At 37.2% G+C, this 12339-nt stretch overlaps 1 long non-coding RNA gene across 2 annotated transcripts; it reads left to right on the plus strand.

Moving 5' to 3' along the window:
• Positions 1-6392: 6392 nt before the first annotated feature.
• Positions 6393-9336, plus strand: LOC130997692 (uncharacterized). 2 transcript variants are annotated; one of them, XR_009093155.1, is made up of 4 exons: positions 6393-6504; positions 6585-6640; positions 8183-8245; positions 9084-9336. It is a non-coding gene; the product is annotated as an uncharacterized LOC130997692 (long non-coding RNA). The 2 variants fall into 2 exon arrangements; XR_009093154.1 differs by having other exon boundaries at positions 8183-9336.
• Positions 9337-12339: the final 3003 nt, after the last annotated feature.

Here is a 12339-nt window from a genome sequence, read left to right on the forward strand (position 1 = left end):
AATATATCGACTCACATTATTCAATAAATTTATTTATTGACCAAAGTAATATTAGATAAATTAAATTGATTTTTAATAAAATATAACTATTTATTTGACCAATTAAAATTTAATTGACCAAATTAAATTGACGCTGCAAATATATAAAGGATGACATACTACACACAAGTATTTATATAGGCTTTAGTCAAAATGGGGTTTGATTAGAAATCAACGTGGAATTAGAGATATGCCTTATAAGAAAATGAGAATAAAGGAGAATAAAAATTTTTGAAAATAATATATGGTGCCTTACTTTTTGTTCCAACCATTAATTACATTGCATTACATAAACATTTGACTTTCTATGATAAATTTGAGGAAAATAGTTATTGATATTAAATGTATAGAAAGTAACGGTTTATAATTGTATTTTATTTATATTTCCTTTGGATTTAAGAGGCAAGGAATGAAAGATTTAGAAAATTAGAAATCTAAGCATTCTAAAGTGCCACATAGGATAGAGAATCAAGGAAAGCTCTTCAACATATAACTTTTTATATAATAGATAGATAGATAGATAGATTTGTTATCATTTAATGAGTTTATAGCATTCAAATTAATTGTTTAATATTTTGCAGTAAGTTGTTAATAGTTAAATTTGTATTCATTTCTGTCCTTTTCTGTTTTTTTAGTTAATTTTTAATATTTACTTTAAGTTAATTCTCCAATTGAATAAAATAGTTTTGTTAAAAAATAATACACATGCAATTATGGAAAATAGATTATATACGGACTGCCCAAAAGAAATGTCATTGCTTTCTCAAATTGAAATTAGCTCGCCAATTTTCCTTTTTTTAAAAGTTATTTGGGATGATGTGTGGTTCGGGGATCGCCCCCTGAGCTCATATAGTCATTCCGAAAATGGTCACTTTTCCTCTAGTTTGTGATTTTTGGCGTGACTTTGTTTGGGATGAGACTCGTTTGCATGATTTATGTGATTCACATTATTTTTTTGCTGATTTGATTAACGGTCTGTTCTGAATACGAGTATAACTTTTTGAACAATTCCATTTTCGACGGTTTCAATTTCAATTGTATCAAAGGAGCCATCTCCAAAGACTGATACAAAATACAAAAAATTTCATGGAACATATAAGCATTAAACTTTTCATGAGTTTCCCATTCAATTCATTAGCCAAAAAAAATAGCATTATTGTAAGATTATGCTATGTCCTATCACAGTCAATTAATCCGAAATTGAAGAATAGATACAGATCGCTATAAACAAATAAACAAACGAACAAATAATATTTTTTGGGGAAAAACGTAACATACCTGGCTTGTAATGTTGTTGTAGACATTCTCAACATCTTCTTCTTTTATTTTCTTTTCTTCTCGTATTTATAGGTCAGACGCCCAATTCTTTTTCTCTCACTTCTCTACTCTTTCTCTCTGTAGATTCTATTCCTGAATTTCAATTTTAAGTCGTCTTTTTGTTTAAGAAGGTGAGTATAGACATCTTTCTTTATGTTTAGCAGTATAGTGTTAACCATAAATGGCTCATCCTCAAAATTCAACTTGTTTGGCAGATGGTTAACCGTCGTAGCTAACTTGGCCATGTCCATATATTTAATTGCACGTGCTGGCTGATGCTAAGATACTCTGTTTTTAACCTCCCTTGTCCATATGGTCTTGTGCCAGCATTTTCTCAAAGGCCTTCGTAGGCTTCGGCCCGAAGCCCAATCCATCATGCTTGCTTTACTTACTTCCATATTACCATTGCATCCATATCTCCAAACTCCAATGCCCTTAATTTCTTTGTTGTGTTAAAAACCATTAATCAAATTTCAACAATTATTATTATTATTATTGACTTCGTATCTTGAGACTTCTTTATGACCTTTGTAGCGTTAGTAAAAATTTCACTCTCAAAAATAAAAACTTTACGACCAAGCAGTGCGACCTCCTGTGTGTGAACAGTGAGATCCCGGGTTCAAACCCCACTGCTCCCCCTCCCCAACTCTCCCAAGTAAAAAAAAAAATTTAAGAAAGATACTTGGAAATATGAAGACTTCATTTTTCAGTTAAAAAGAAGGGGAAGGGTGAAAAGTGAACGTTAAAACATTTTCGTTTCTTGTATCTAGAGTGTCCCTAAATAATTTTTTTAACAATTATTAATAATTGAATCACGTTCACTAAAAGTTGTTGAAATGTTTCTCTCACAACAAAGATGAACGATAATCAAATATGCAACTCAACAGAATAAAACTTGAAAAAATGGAAAACATATACTAATTCTGAGAGCAAAACAATATTGGAAGGTAGTTGCTAGATAAATAAGCATTTCATTGACCATGGAGTTCATGGGAATAAATTTCAAGTAGTGACATGAAATTTGTCCATATAATTGGATACAAAAAACATTGGTTACATTTCCTTTGTCCGCCATTAAATAACGTGCCATCTACTCCATAAATCATTTATTCGTACGGCAAAATGATTTTTGAGGCTGTTTGCTTTATTCATTTACCTGCAAATCCACATATTTCCTTTCCCTTTTCACATATAAAAATACATGTGTTTATTCATGTAATGTGAAGATTATTAAAACTTTTTTTTTTTTTTTTTTTTTTTTTTTGTATATATGTATAATATATTCAAACTGTATACAAAATTTAATTTATTATATATTCATAACTTAATTTTGAAAGAAATTTTAGGAAATTCAAACAATAGATTCTTTTATGTAAAACAATGAGGTTGAAAGTTGAATTCCATCATTTTTCTTTTTCTATATATTTGTTGCGTTAATTGATTTTTTACATGTGTTTAGGATGTTGTAGCGCATGCTAATGTTAGTCAACTGGAAAGACGCGTGTGATTGTTTGTTTGTAATTTACATGGTGATTTGACGTCACATTTGGTCGGTAGAAATACTAAAAATAATTGACTTCCACTGCCATTGATTGTTTGGAATCCTCGCCCATGTAATTATCATTTTCAAATTAGGAAAGGAGGATTGGAATTCATATTTTCAAATCTACTCTATATATAAAAACACAAAACAAATGCACCAAAATACACACACACTTTGGCGGGAAAACTGCATCAGTGCAAAAACGCAACGCACATTCCCTGCCTTTTTGCTTCAGCCTTCATTTTTTTTTTCATTTTGCGTGCGATGTGTTCCATGTGCACTAATTAATGTTCATTTAATTCTTCATCTTTTCAAACAAAAAAGGCATCTGACACCATTTATTACTGCTCATTTTACTATTTCTCTCTCTCTTTACGTCTCATTTCTCATGATTCTTTCATTTTTATTTTTTCTCTACAATGCTCAGACTTCTTTCTTCTAATTTTATCTGCTGCTCTTGGTGAAAATCGTAATGCTCATTCTCAAGGTGGAGTCGTCGCTAAGATCCAGGACAAGGAAGCTCTCCCGCCGGACCAACAGCGACTCATCTTCGCTGGGAACTGGGAAGCAGCTCGAAGACAGCAGCACCCTCGCCGGCTACAATCGCCGGCCATCTCTCTATCTTTCTCCTGCCAAATAGATACCGTCGTTCGACGGCGACAGCAGCACCAGCACTACCCTCTCTCTCCTCTTCCTCTTCGTTCTCTCACGTCAGACCGAGGTCTGCGTTGTTGGGCTCAAGATCTAAAATTTCTCTCAATCTTCGTTCTCTCATGTTAGTCAGCAGCCATAACCCAACGACTTCTTCCGCCGCTGGCCACCACCGCCACCCCCATTAAATTCTACAAAAATCCCTAATTTCTCTCATTTTCTTGCTAGCAACTGCCTCCTGCCGGTGTCACCATCGTTCGTCGGTGACAGCAGCAGCATCATCGCGCTCTCCTTCCTCTCCTGCTTTGTCTCACAGCCACGCTCAGCCAGACGCCGCCGTGTCGCCTCCGCCTCTTTGCTTGGTCAACGAGCAATTTCTGTTTTTGAAAGATTATTGCTTTTTTATTCAGAAGTTCTCTCCCTTTTACATTTGGATTTGAACTGTCAATTTCTGTTTTCCATTTTGAAAGATTGTTGCTTAGTGTCTATTGTAGTTCATTTTCTGAATTTATACTAATCTTGGTATAATTTTTTTTATCAGTGACCAATTCTTTGAGGAATTTTTAAACATCTACTAAGCAAGTAGATCTATACAACAAGCTTTCAATCCTGAGCATACAATGGTTGTTGATCTTTGTTTGATATGCTGCACAGTTAGATTGTTTTCACTGTTACTTTTTTCATCTTGTGAGTTTCCTTAACTTTGATGGCATTGAGGGTATTTGATTCAATTTTTTACGTTGTTTGTGTGGATGCAGAATGAAAAAAATGGGTTCATTTGGTCTTCCTGCTTTTTTATGTATAGCTCAGTACAGAAAAAGAATCTACAAGATAAGAATCAGATCAATATATATACTATATTTTGGTACCAATTTTCTTCACTCATTTTCATTTAATTTGTTTTTATTACTTTTTCTCATATATTTTTTTTTTTTCAGTTTTCACAGAATCTGGGATGAACTCGGAGAAGAACTGGAGAGATCTGTTGAAAGGTAAAAAAAAATTATTTTTGTCTTTTTTGAAATGTTATTTGCTCTTATTTCCTGTATATGCCTTTTTGATCCAATACTCTTGAAGTGCTTATATTTTTGTCTTTTTAAAAATGTTATTTGCTCTTATTTCCTTCTTATTTATTTTAAATGAGGCTGAACTGAAAATTTGGTGCCTGGAAACTAAAAATTTGTGTTTTCAAAGGTATCTGCTTCAAATGAGCTGTTTCTAGAAGTGTGAAGTCGGTGTTCAAAGCTCAGGTGCAGCGGCTTAACTCTTCAGAGGTACTCCATGATTTGCTGAGTTTTGGTTATTGATACGTTTTTCCATGAATTGAAGATATGAGTTCATGTGTAAGAGGTGAAATATGTATGACTCTTTTGTTCTGGATTTTCAGTTTTGGGATTTCCAAGCTCCATTGAAGAAGTCAGTTGGGCCTCCGACAAGATCACCTCTAGATGGAAAATTTGATTGCAACTTCACATTTATCACCTTTATTTTTCTTCTTCTTTTCCTTGATATGCATCCATTAGTGCACTAACCTTTTTGTTGTTGCTTGATGGAAATAAGTTCTGTATGTGTGGTTCTTTACAATTGTGCACGTAATTACAGAAAGTTATCCCATATAATGAAGTAGATTTGTTCAGTTATATGAGTGAAGTAGAAGAGCTGAAATTCTTGGCATTGGTGATTATTTGAAAGTTATTTATCTTTCTGCCTCTCTTTCTCTCTTTTTTTTTTCGGCAGCTTCTTTTCAATCTTCAGTGCTGCCAGATTCGTGCTTCAATGTCTGTAGCTTCTTTTCGACAAGCTTCTTGCTTCCAATTTTACATCTTTTCATTTCTGCATAAGGTTGCTTCAATTTTTTCATTTTTTGCTTTGTCTTTCTTCATCTATTCTTTATGCTTTGCATCCTTGACAGCTTCTTAAACCTCTTTTTTATTTTTTTATATCTTTAGCTATTATTTTCTTCCTTTTTATGTGTTTCTTTCTGTTTTACTATATCTTTAGTTATATATATATATATATATATATGTGTAGTAGCCCGTTCTTTTATTTTTTTATTAAGACCAGTAATTGCGATAATTGTTATATTGCATCTTCAGTTATGGTAAATCCAGTGTTTAGTTATCAACTAATTCAGCTCAGAAATCTGAATTTGATGCCATTGCGTGATATGATCGCAATTGAATTATTGAAGCATTCAATGATTTATTATCTAGTTTAATAACTGAATTAGCAAAGTCAAGTTATTAATTTATATGCGATAGAAATATTATTTCTATTATTTACTTGGAAGTCGTGATCTAATTCCGAATCATAAGAACGAGTTAAATTAGATATTTAATTCGTAGAGAGTTATAACGAAGCGTCGTTATTTAGTAGAACCCAATATTAGTTTTACAAATACTTGATTAATTAATATTAATCAAGCTAGATGATTTTTTTTCTATTAGTAACCTCAATTCTATTTACTTTACCATCATCATTATTCTTTCCATCATCGCAAAGACCCTCGAAGAATCCGGCGTCGACAGTGAAGCATTTAAAAAAAAAGGTTCGGTTTTGAGAAGAGTCACATTGTCATAAAGTGAGTAAAGGAAAAGGTGATGACGCGTAAAGCTGGACGGTATGCCCATACCGCCTGAGATGTCCGAAATTGAAGACTAAATTGGCAAGATGTGTTTTGCAGCTGGAACTTTGACTTGGAGATCATTTGGCAACTTTTGACCTTTGTGGCCACACTTTATTGGCAACTTTTGACCTTTGTGGCTTGATTTCTCATGGGACTTGCGCCATTTTTTTTTCTTATATATATTACTTGTTGGAAACATAGAAATAACACACACACCTAATCAGCCAAAAACTCCACCCTTTAAATCACCAGCTACGATTCTCCCTTCTTCCTTTATGCACCAAAAATCATAGAGAGTTTATTTCAGCTGCAATCTGGACCCCAAGAGGTAAGCTCAACTTGAACTTCTCCATTTTCTTCTTGAGTTCAGCCTGCAATGGTTAAGCAAAATCCACAATTATGTTTCAGTTTATTCACTCCTGAATTCATTAGCACAGCAGCCAACCAAGCACAAAACACACAAGGTGATTGCTAATCTCATTTTACTCTAGTTCATGCTACATGATTCACACCAACAAGTATGCTTATGTTTTAGAAAGTCAGAATAAAGAATTGAGATATATATGCATAATGGACTTAGCAAAGTCACGTTTCAGTAATACAGATTTACCCATGTTATGTAGAATGTCCTATGCGTTTATGATTCCTACTGGACTCTAAAAATTAGATGCTAACACAGTAGCAACCCCACAACGCCATTAATCCCTTTCACATATAGTATATAGAACCAAGACTTCACGCAGATTTAAGATGTTAACTTAGAACAGAAGAAAAATGGAAGGGGACTAGATTGATGTACCTGTTCAGTCGAACCGAGGGAACGACGCCGAGCCCTTGCTGCCTCGCCGGAATATGAGTAAAGCAGCAACGGCGAGGTGAAGAGTCAGGCCCGTCGACTCCGAGGAGGACAGCAGCGACGGCCTACCCTTCTCTGCCGGAACCCAAAAGACGGCGAAAGAAGACCCATCCCTTGAGTTCGAAAGCGGAAAGAACTGAGGAGGGGATGACGTGTATAGCCTCGTCAAAAGCTCAGGGGCGGTGGCGTCCGCCAGAGGTGGCGCGGCGAGTTACAGACGGCACGAACGTTGGGGGTAGAAATTAGGGCACGAATGAAATTGAGGAATGAGAAGGGGAGAGGCATGAGTCTGTTCTCGAGAAGATAAGGCGGTGGAGAAAAGCTGGCTGTTCGCCGGAAATTACTGGGCGACGGTGGTGATTTTGAAGACATAGCTCGGGCTCGACTTGGCTCCTCGCTGAAGTTAGGAGCTAGGGCTCGATATTTATCATCTTGGAAGGGAGATCGATGGAGGATTGAGATGAACAGAGGTGAGGAGGTGCTGGATTTCAGAGTTGAGGCACCGCCTAATCGGAATTTCCAGAGCCGCAGAGGCGCGGCAGATCTTGGCTAAGAGATGAATGGGCGGCTGTTCTGTCCGCGAGCGTGATTGCGAGAGAGGAGAGAGAGAGAGATTGCCCTGCTATCGCAGCCACGATTTGGAGGAAAAAGGGAAATTAGTTTGGACTATTTCTTGGGCCGATTTTATTACGAGGCTAAGCAGCTGGGCCAGAGTTAATCAGAGTAGGCTGATTCCTTTTCTTAATGGGAGCCCAGGCATATTTTAAGAAGAATGAATTGCGATGGTTAATTGGTTGAGTCCAATTTCTTTTATTGGGTTGCCTTATGTTGCTCCCAATTAATCATTAGGCTGCTTTATTATTTATTTAGCACGATTAAAGACTAGTTTAGATTAATCTATTAATTGGATTTAACTAGTTCTAATTATGGATTAATTTAGAAGGAGGATTATTAATTAGTAAGTGGGTTAGCATACCCAAAGATGAGTGGATTAATTAAGATTAATACTCCAGTCTCATAAGACGAGCTTTAATCCTATAGTTTGGATTGTTATTAGCGAAAAATGAGTCATGCACAGTTAAATTATGCATTCTCATTAATTGAGAATTTTCCTCGAGTCAATATCTTATTTTACATTCTCGTAATAAAGGTCAAGCGCGAGAGTGAGAGCTACTCAAGGAATCACAGCGCCTTAGAAAATCTTTGCTATCAGGTGGGCATTTCTTACGCGTAAAATGAAAATGCTATTGAAGAACTATGCAACTTTCATGCTCTAAAATGCAAAATTAGATTTTCAAATGAGTTATGCTTTATTATGCTTAAATGAGTTAAACTTTATTTCTCTTTATTATCTACACTTGTCGCGCTTTAATAATTTACGCTATGCTATTTACGCTTAATTACGACTTAAATTTTTATAATTTATTATTTATGCTTTGTTATGCTTTTAAGTGATTTACGCTTAAGTGACTTACGCTTTGTTACGCGCCTACGTGGTTCACGCTTTGTTACGCTTTAATGCTTTACGCTTATTATTTAACGCCTATGTAAGTTATGCTTTAATGCTTTATGCTTATTATCTAATGCTTATTTGATGCTAACAAAATCGATTCCTGAGCGGATAGCTATCCTGCCAGGACTTATATACACAATGCGACCGTGAGTCAATGAGAGGGTTGGCCGGTCAAACGTCCGTTGAGGGAGGCCTCCCTCAACGGTACGATGCTAGCGTCTGTTGGGGGAGGCCTCCCTCAACAGTACGATGCCGTGTCCGCTGAGGGAGGCCTCCCTCACGGCGCGATGCCTGTGTTCGTTGAGAAAGGCCTTCCTCACGACACGATGCTTCTTAATAGGACTTTCGATGATGAAGAATGCACTCATGCTATTTATGGATTTGGAAATGTTTAGTAAGCAAAGGATTTGAAAGAAGGCTCACGTCTCTTATATGATGTTGTGGTTTGTTAATAAAATGTTAAGCTTATATTTTAGTTTTGGCAACTGCCCACTAAGTACTATTGTACTTAGCCCTGCATATTTTTATGAATGTGCAGGTTGAGCTGTGATGGATGATGAAGTGTTGCTGAGTGGAGCTTTTGTCAAATTGAAATTAGGCTCAGAAAGGATATATGTCTGCATACATGTATCTCAGTTATGTTTTCCGCTGCAAACACTGATTATGTTTTAGTCAAGTCTATAACTATGCCAATTACTCTTCAAAGACATATCTAATGCTTACTCGGGTTAATCGAGTATCCTTTTTAATTATATGCGTCAATCCTTCAAATGTATTAAAGTTTATTTCAAGAATTAATGCTAGATGTCAATGTTTATAATCGAGTTATGAATGAGTCAAATGTGCCCTTTCTAACCCCGCTTCTTAAATCTCTTCCCTAGTCACGATTTCCCGGATTAGCTATCCTTAGTTAAGGCCGGTCGTGACAATATGCCCTTCAAATCAAAAACTAAGCAAAACGTTATTATAATCTCATACAGCAAAAGTATCATGTGCAGAGAATTTGTGGGGCTCAGGATATTACAGAAAACCTCCAAAAGTGAGATTTGAGCTCCAAATTGTCGAACCGAAACTTGAATACAAAATTTAGAGTTCTATTTAAATGTAGTTCAGGCCCCATGCCTCACTTTATTATTTAATGCATGCTTTCTTATTTATTGTTTATTGCTTTGTTGAATCTGCAATGCTTTAGTTTTCATATATATTATTGTTAGTTCTTTCTTTCTCCTTGACTATTTTAATTTGATTTGTTGAACCTATAACTATTACATATATAGTGTTTAGAAAGTTCATGTTTATGAGGTTGTTGTCTGTTGTTTGTCTTGATCAATTTGACACCGATTTTACTCATTAAATTCTTCAATTTTCTCTGCTTCATTTTTATTTTGATTTGCTCTGTGATTCAGGGCTCGGTAACGGGAAGTCCTTCAGCCGGCTGTTAACGATGGTGGGGAGGGCTTACCTGTAGTGGCGGTTGTAGCATTATCGTGTTCCAGCAGGATCGCGAATGGCAAAAGGTACAAGTCTTGAAGAGTTCGAACAATGTTGTTAATTAGAGACATTATAGCGGTTAGGGTTTTAGGAGGCGCAACCTGCCAATACTTCTTTTATAACCTTTTTGGCTTAATATTTCTTGATAATTTTTGGGGTTTTCTTGATTGAGGGAATTGTGCTTTATTTTTTGTAAGGTGGTACAAATTCATTGCTTTTAACAGAGGTTCGAGTAACCGAAAGTAACTAAGGAATCTTTATCTAATTTGTTTCATCTCTCAGAAAATGGTTTCATGTTACAGCCTAATACATTGAAAATTTGTTGATTCTTTCTCCTAGAATTGTTTTGACTTAATAAGTTACTGCATTTCTGTTATGATTTCGCCACGTCTGCTTGATTGTTGCCTCATCTGGAATTTCATTGTTATAGCCTAACGAATCTTTAGCTAATTCTTTCTCCCCGTGTGCTTGATTTTTGCCTCATCTGGGAGTTTTTATTTAAATTCACCTGAAATTTTACTTCATTATATTCTTAAATTTTGTCTGCTACATTTTTATTGTGATTTGCTCTGTGATTAAGGAATCATACTTGGATAGTTTAAAAAGCAGCTTAAATGTGGCATCAATAGTTGAGCTGAGTCATGGTGGTGCTGAGTTTATAGGTGGAATATGGCGTCCATGTCTTAGATACTTAATGTGGTATATACTTTCCACTTTTTGCCTTACTAATGATTGAATATTGGATCCTTACTTGCTATTCACCACTACCTAAGTAGATCTTTTTGATTGATTTATTAGTTTCAGACCAATACCATTTCATGTTAGTGAAGTGTGAGCAGCCCTGCTCCTGAGCTATGCTTTGTAATTGATTAGGAAGATCAATAAGCCACTTTTCATTTTTTCTTATGGGGATGCACGTGTCTTGCAACATGATAGGGTTGAGATCTTAATGGTGGAATTGAACTACAATGTGTAGTGGGCAAAATTCGTCAACTTGGCTCAAGCCCAATCAACATTCCAAGCTGGACTAATTAGACAAACAAACCGGTCAGTCTAACCCGACAAACCTCGAACCAACTTGGAGCGATGACTAGGCTGACCCAATTACTTGTTCGTCCAGCCCGATAAGTCAAATTATACTTATTGCAAGATCAACTTGGGCCGACCCAGGCTGACTATCTCACTTCATATCCAACTCATCCAAACGGTCTGGCCGAATAATTCGCACCCGGCCTGGCCCATCACGCTTGTCCACCAAGCTAGCTCACCAACCTGGCACGACCCTAAAGGCCCAGTCAGTCACACAGGTTGGCCCATCTAGCCCGGAAAGCTATAGACCGACTGGAGTCCACAACCAAGCTGGATATATCGCATACGGCCCAATGGTTATTCCCACGGTTAGAAGGATAAAGTACAAGGCCCAGCCGTCAAACCCTAAAACACGTCTCCCACCAAGCTGACGCGGTCAGACGGGTAAATCTTTGTGATCCCGTCCAAATCGCAACAACCTGAGAGATAAGGGCCTTGACGAGGCCAGACTGTAGAAACCATAGCGGCTGGATGTCCACTATATAAACAGCCCGACTAGGTCATCAAAGGACACACGAAATCCTACTTGCTCTCTACTCTTTTAATTCTCTCTACTCCGCCGCCTAGCCAGCTTGGCCTATCTCCGCCTCCCATATTCTATTTTCACAACACTGTCACCGTTTCCACCCTCCGACGCCGCTTACAGCCTGGAGTAACCGCACACTCCAGCCTGCCTTTCTCTCTATTTCAATTCGTTTATCATTCTATTTGGCTATTCCGATACTGACTTGAGCGTCGGAGGCTCTACGGTCGACACCCCCACCCGGTGCTCCACCTAGGGCTCTTACGTGTTCTTGTGTTGACAGGTTGCTAGTGCCCAATCCATCCGGACGTGCAGACGTCAACTTCAATTGTAGATTTTTGCCTCTACAATTTGGCGCCCACCGTGGGGCCCTAGCAATCAAGCGAATCAACGCACTTTCCTTAGATCTCTACGAGCATCAATCATGTCTGACGGTTGTGACGAATCTGAAACTCCTGATGCACCCCACGTGGCTACTCAGGCTGACCTAGCCACCCGAATCGCCACCAAGACGGAACTACATCACTCTTGATCCCTTCAAAGGGTACGTAGGCAACTCTACGGAGCATGGCTCTACGGAGCACAATCTGGCCCAAGAACTACATTTGGTTTGATCCTCGCCAGATGTAGGTAGAAAACTCTCCGGAGTGCAACCACCAACCTCAAATCGACGTGTCTCAGTCTGTCCCGC

Source organism: Salvia miltiorrhiza, chromosome 8 (genome assembly GCF_028751815.1).
Source record: "Salvia miltiorrhiza cultivar Shanhuang (shh) chromosome 8, IMPLAD_Smil_shh, whole genome shotgun sequence".
Lineage (NCBI taxonomy): Eukaryota > Viridiplantae > Streptophyta > Magnoliopsida > Lamiales > Lamiaceae > Salvia > Salvia miltiorrhiza.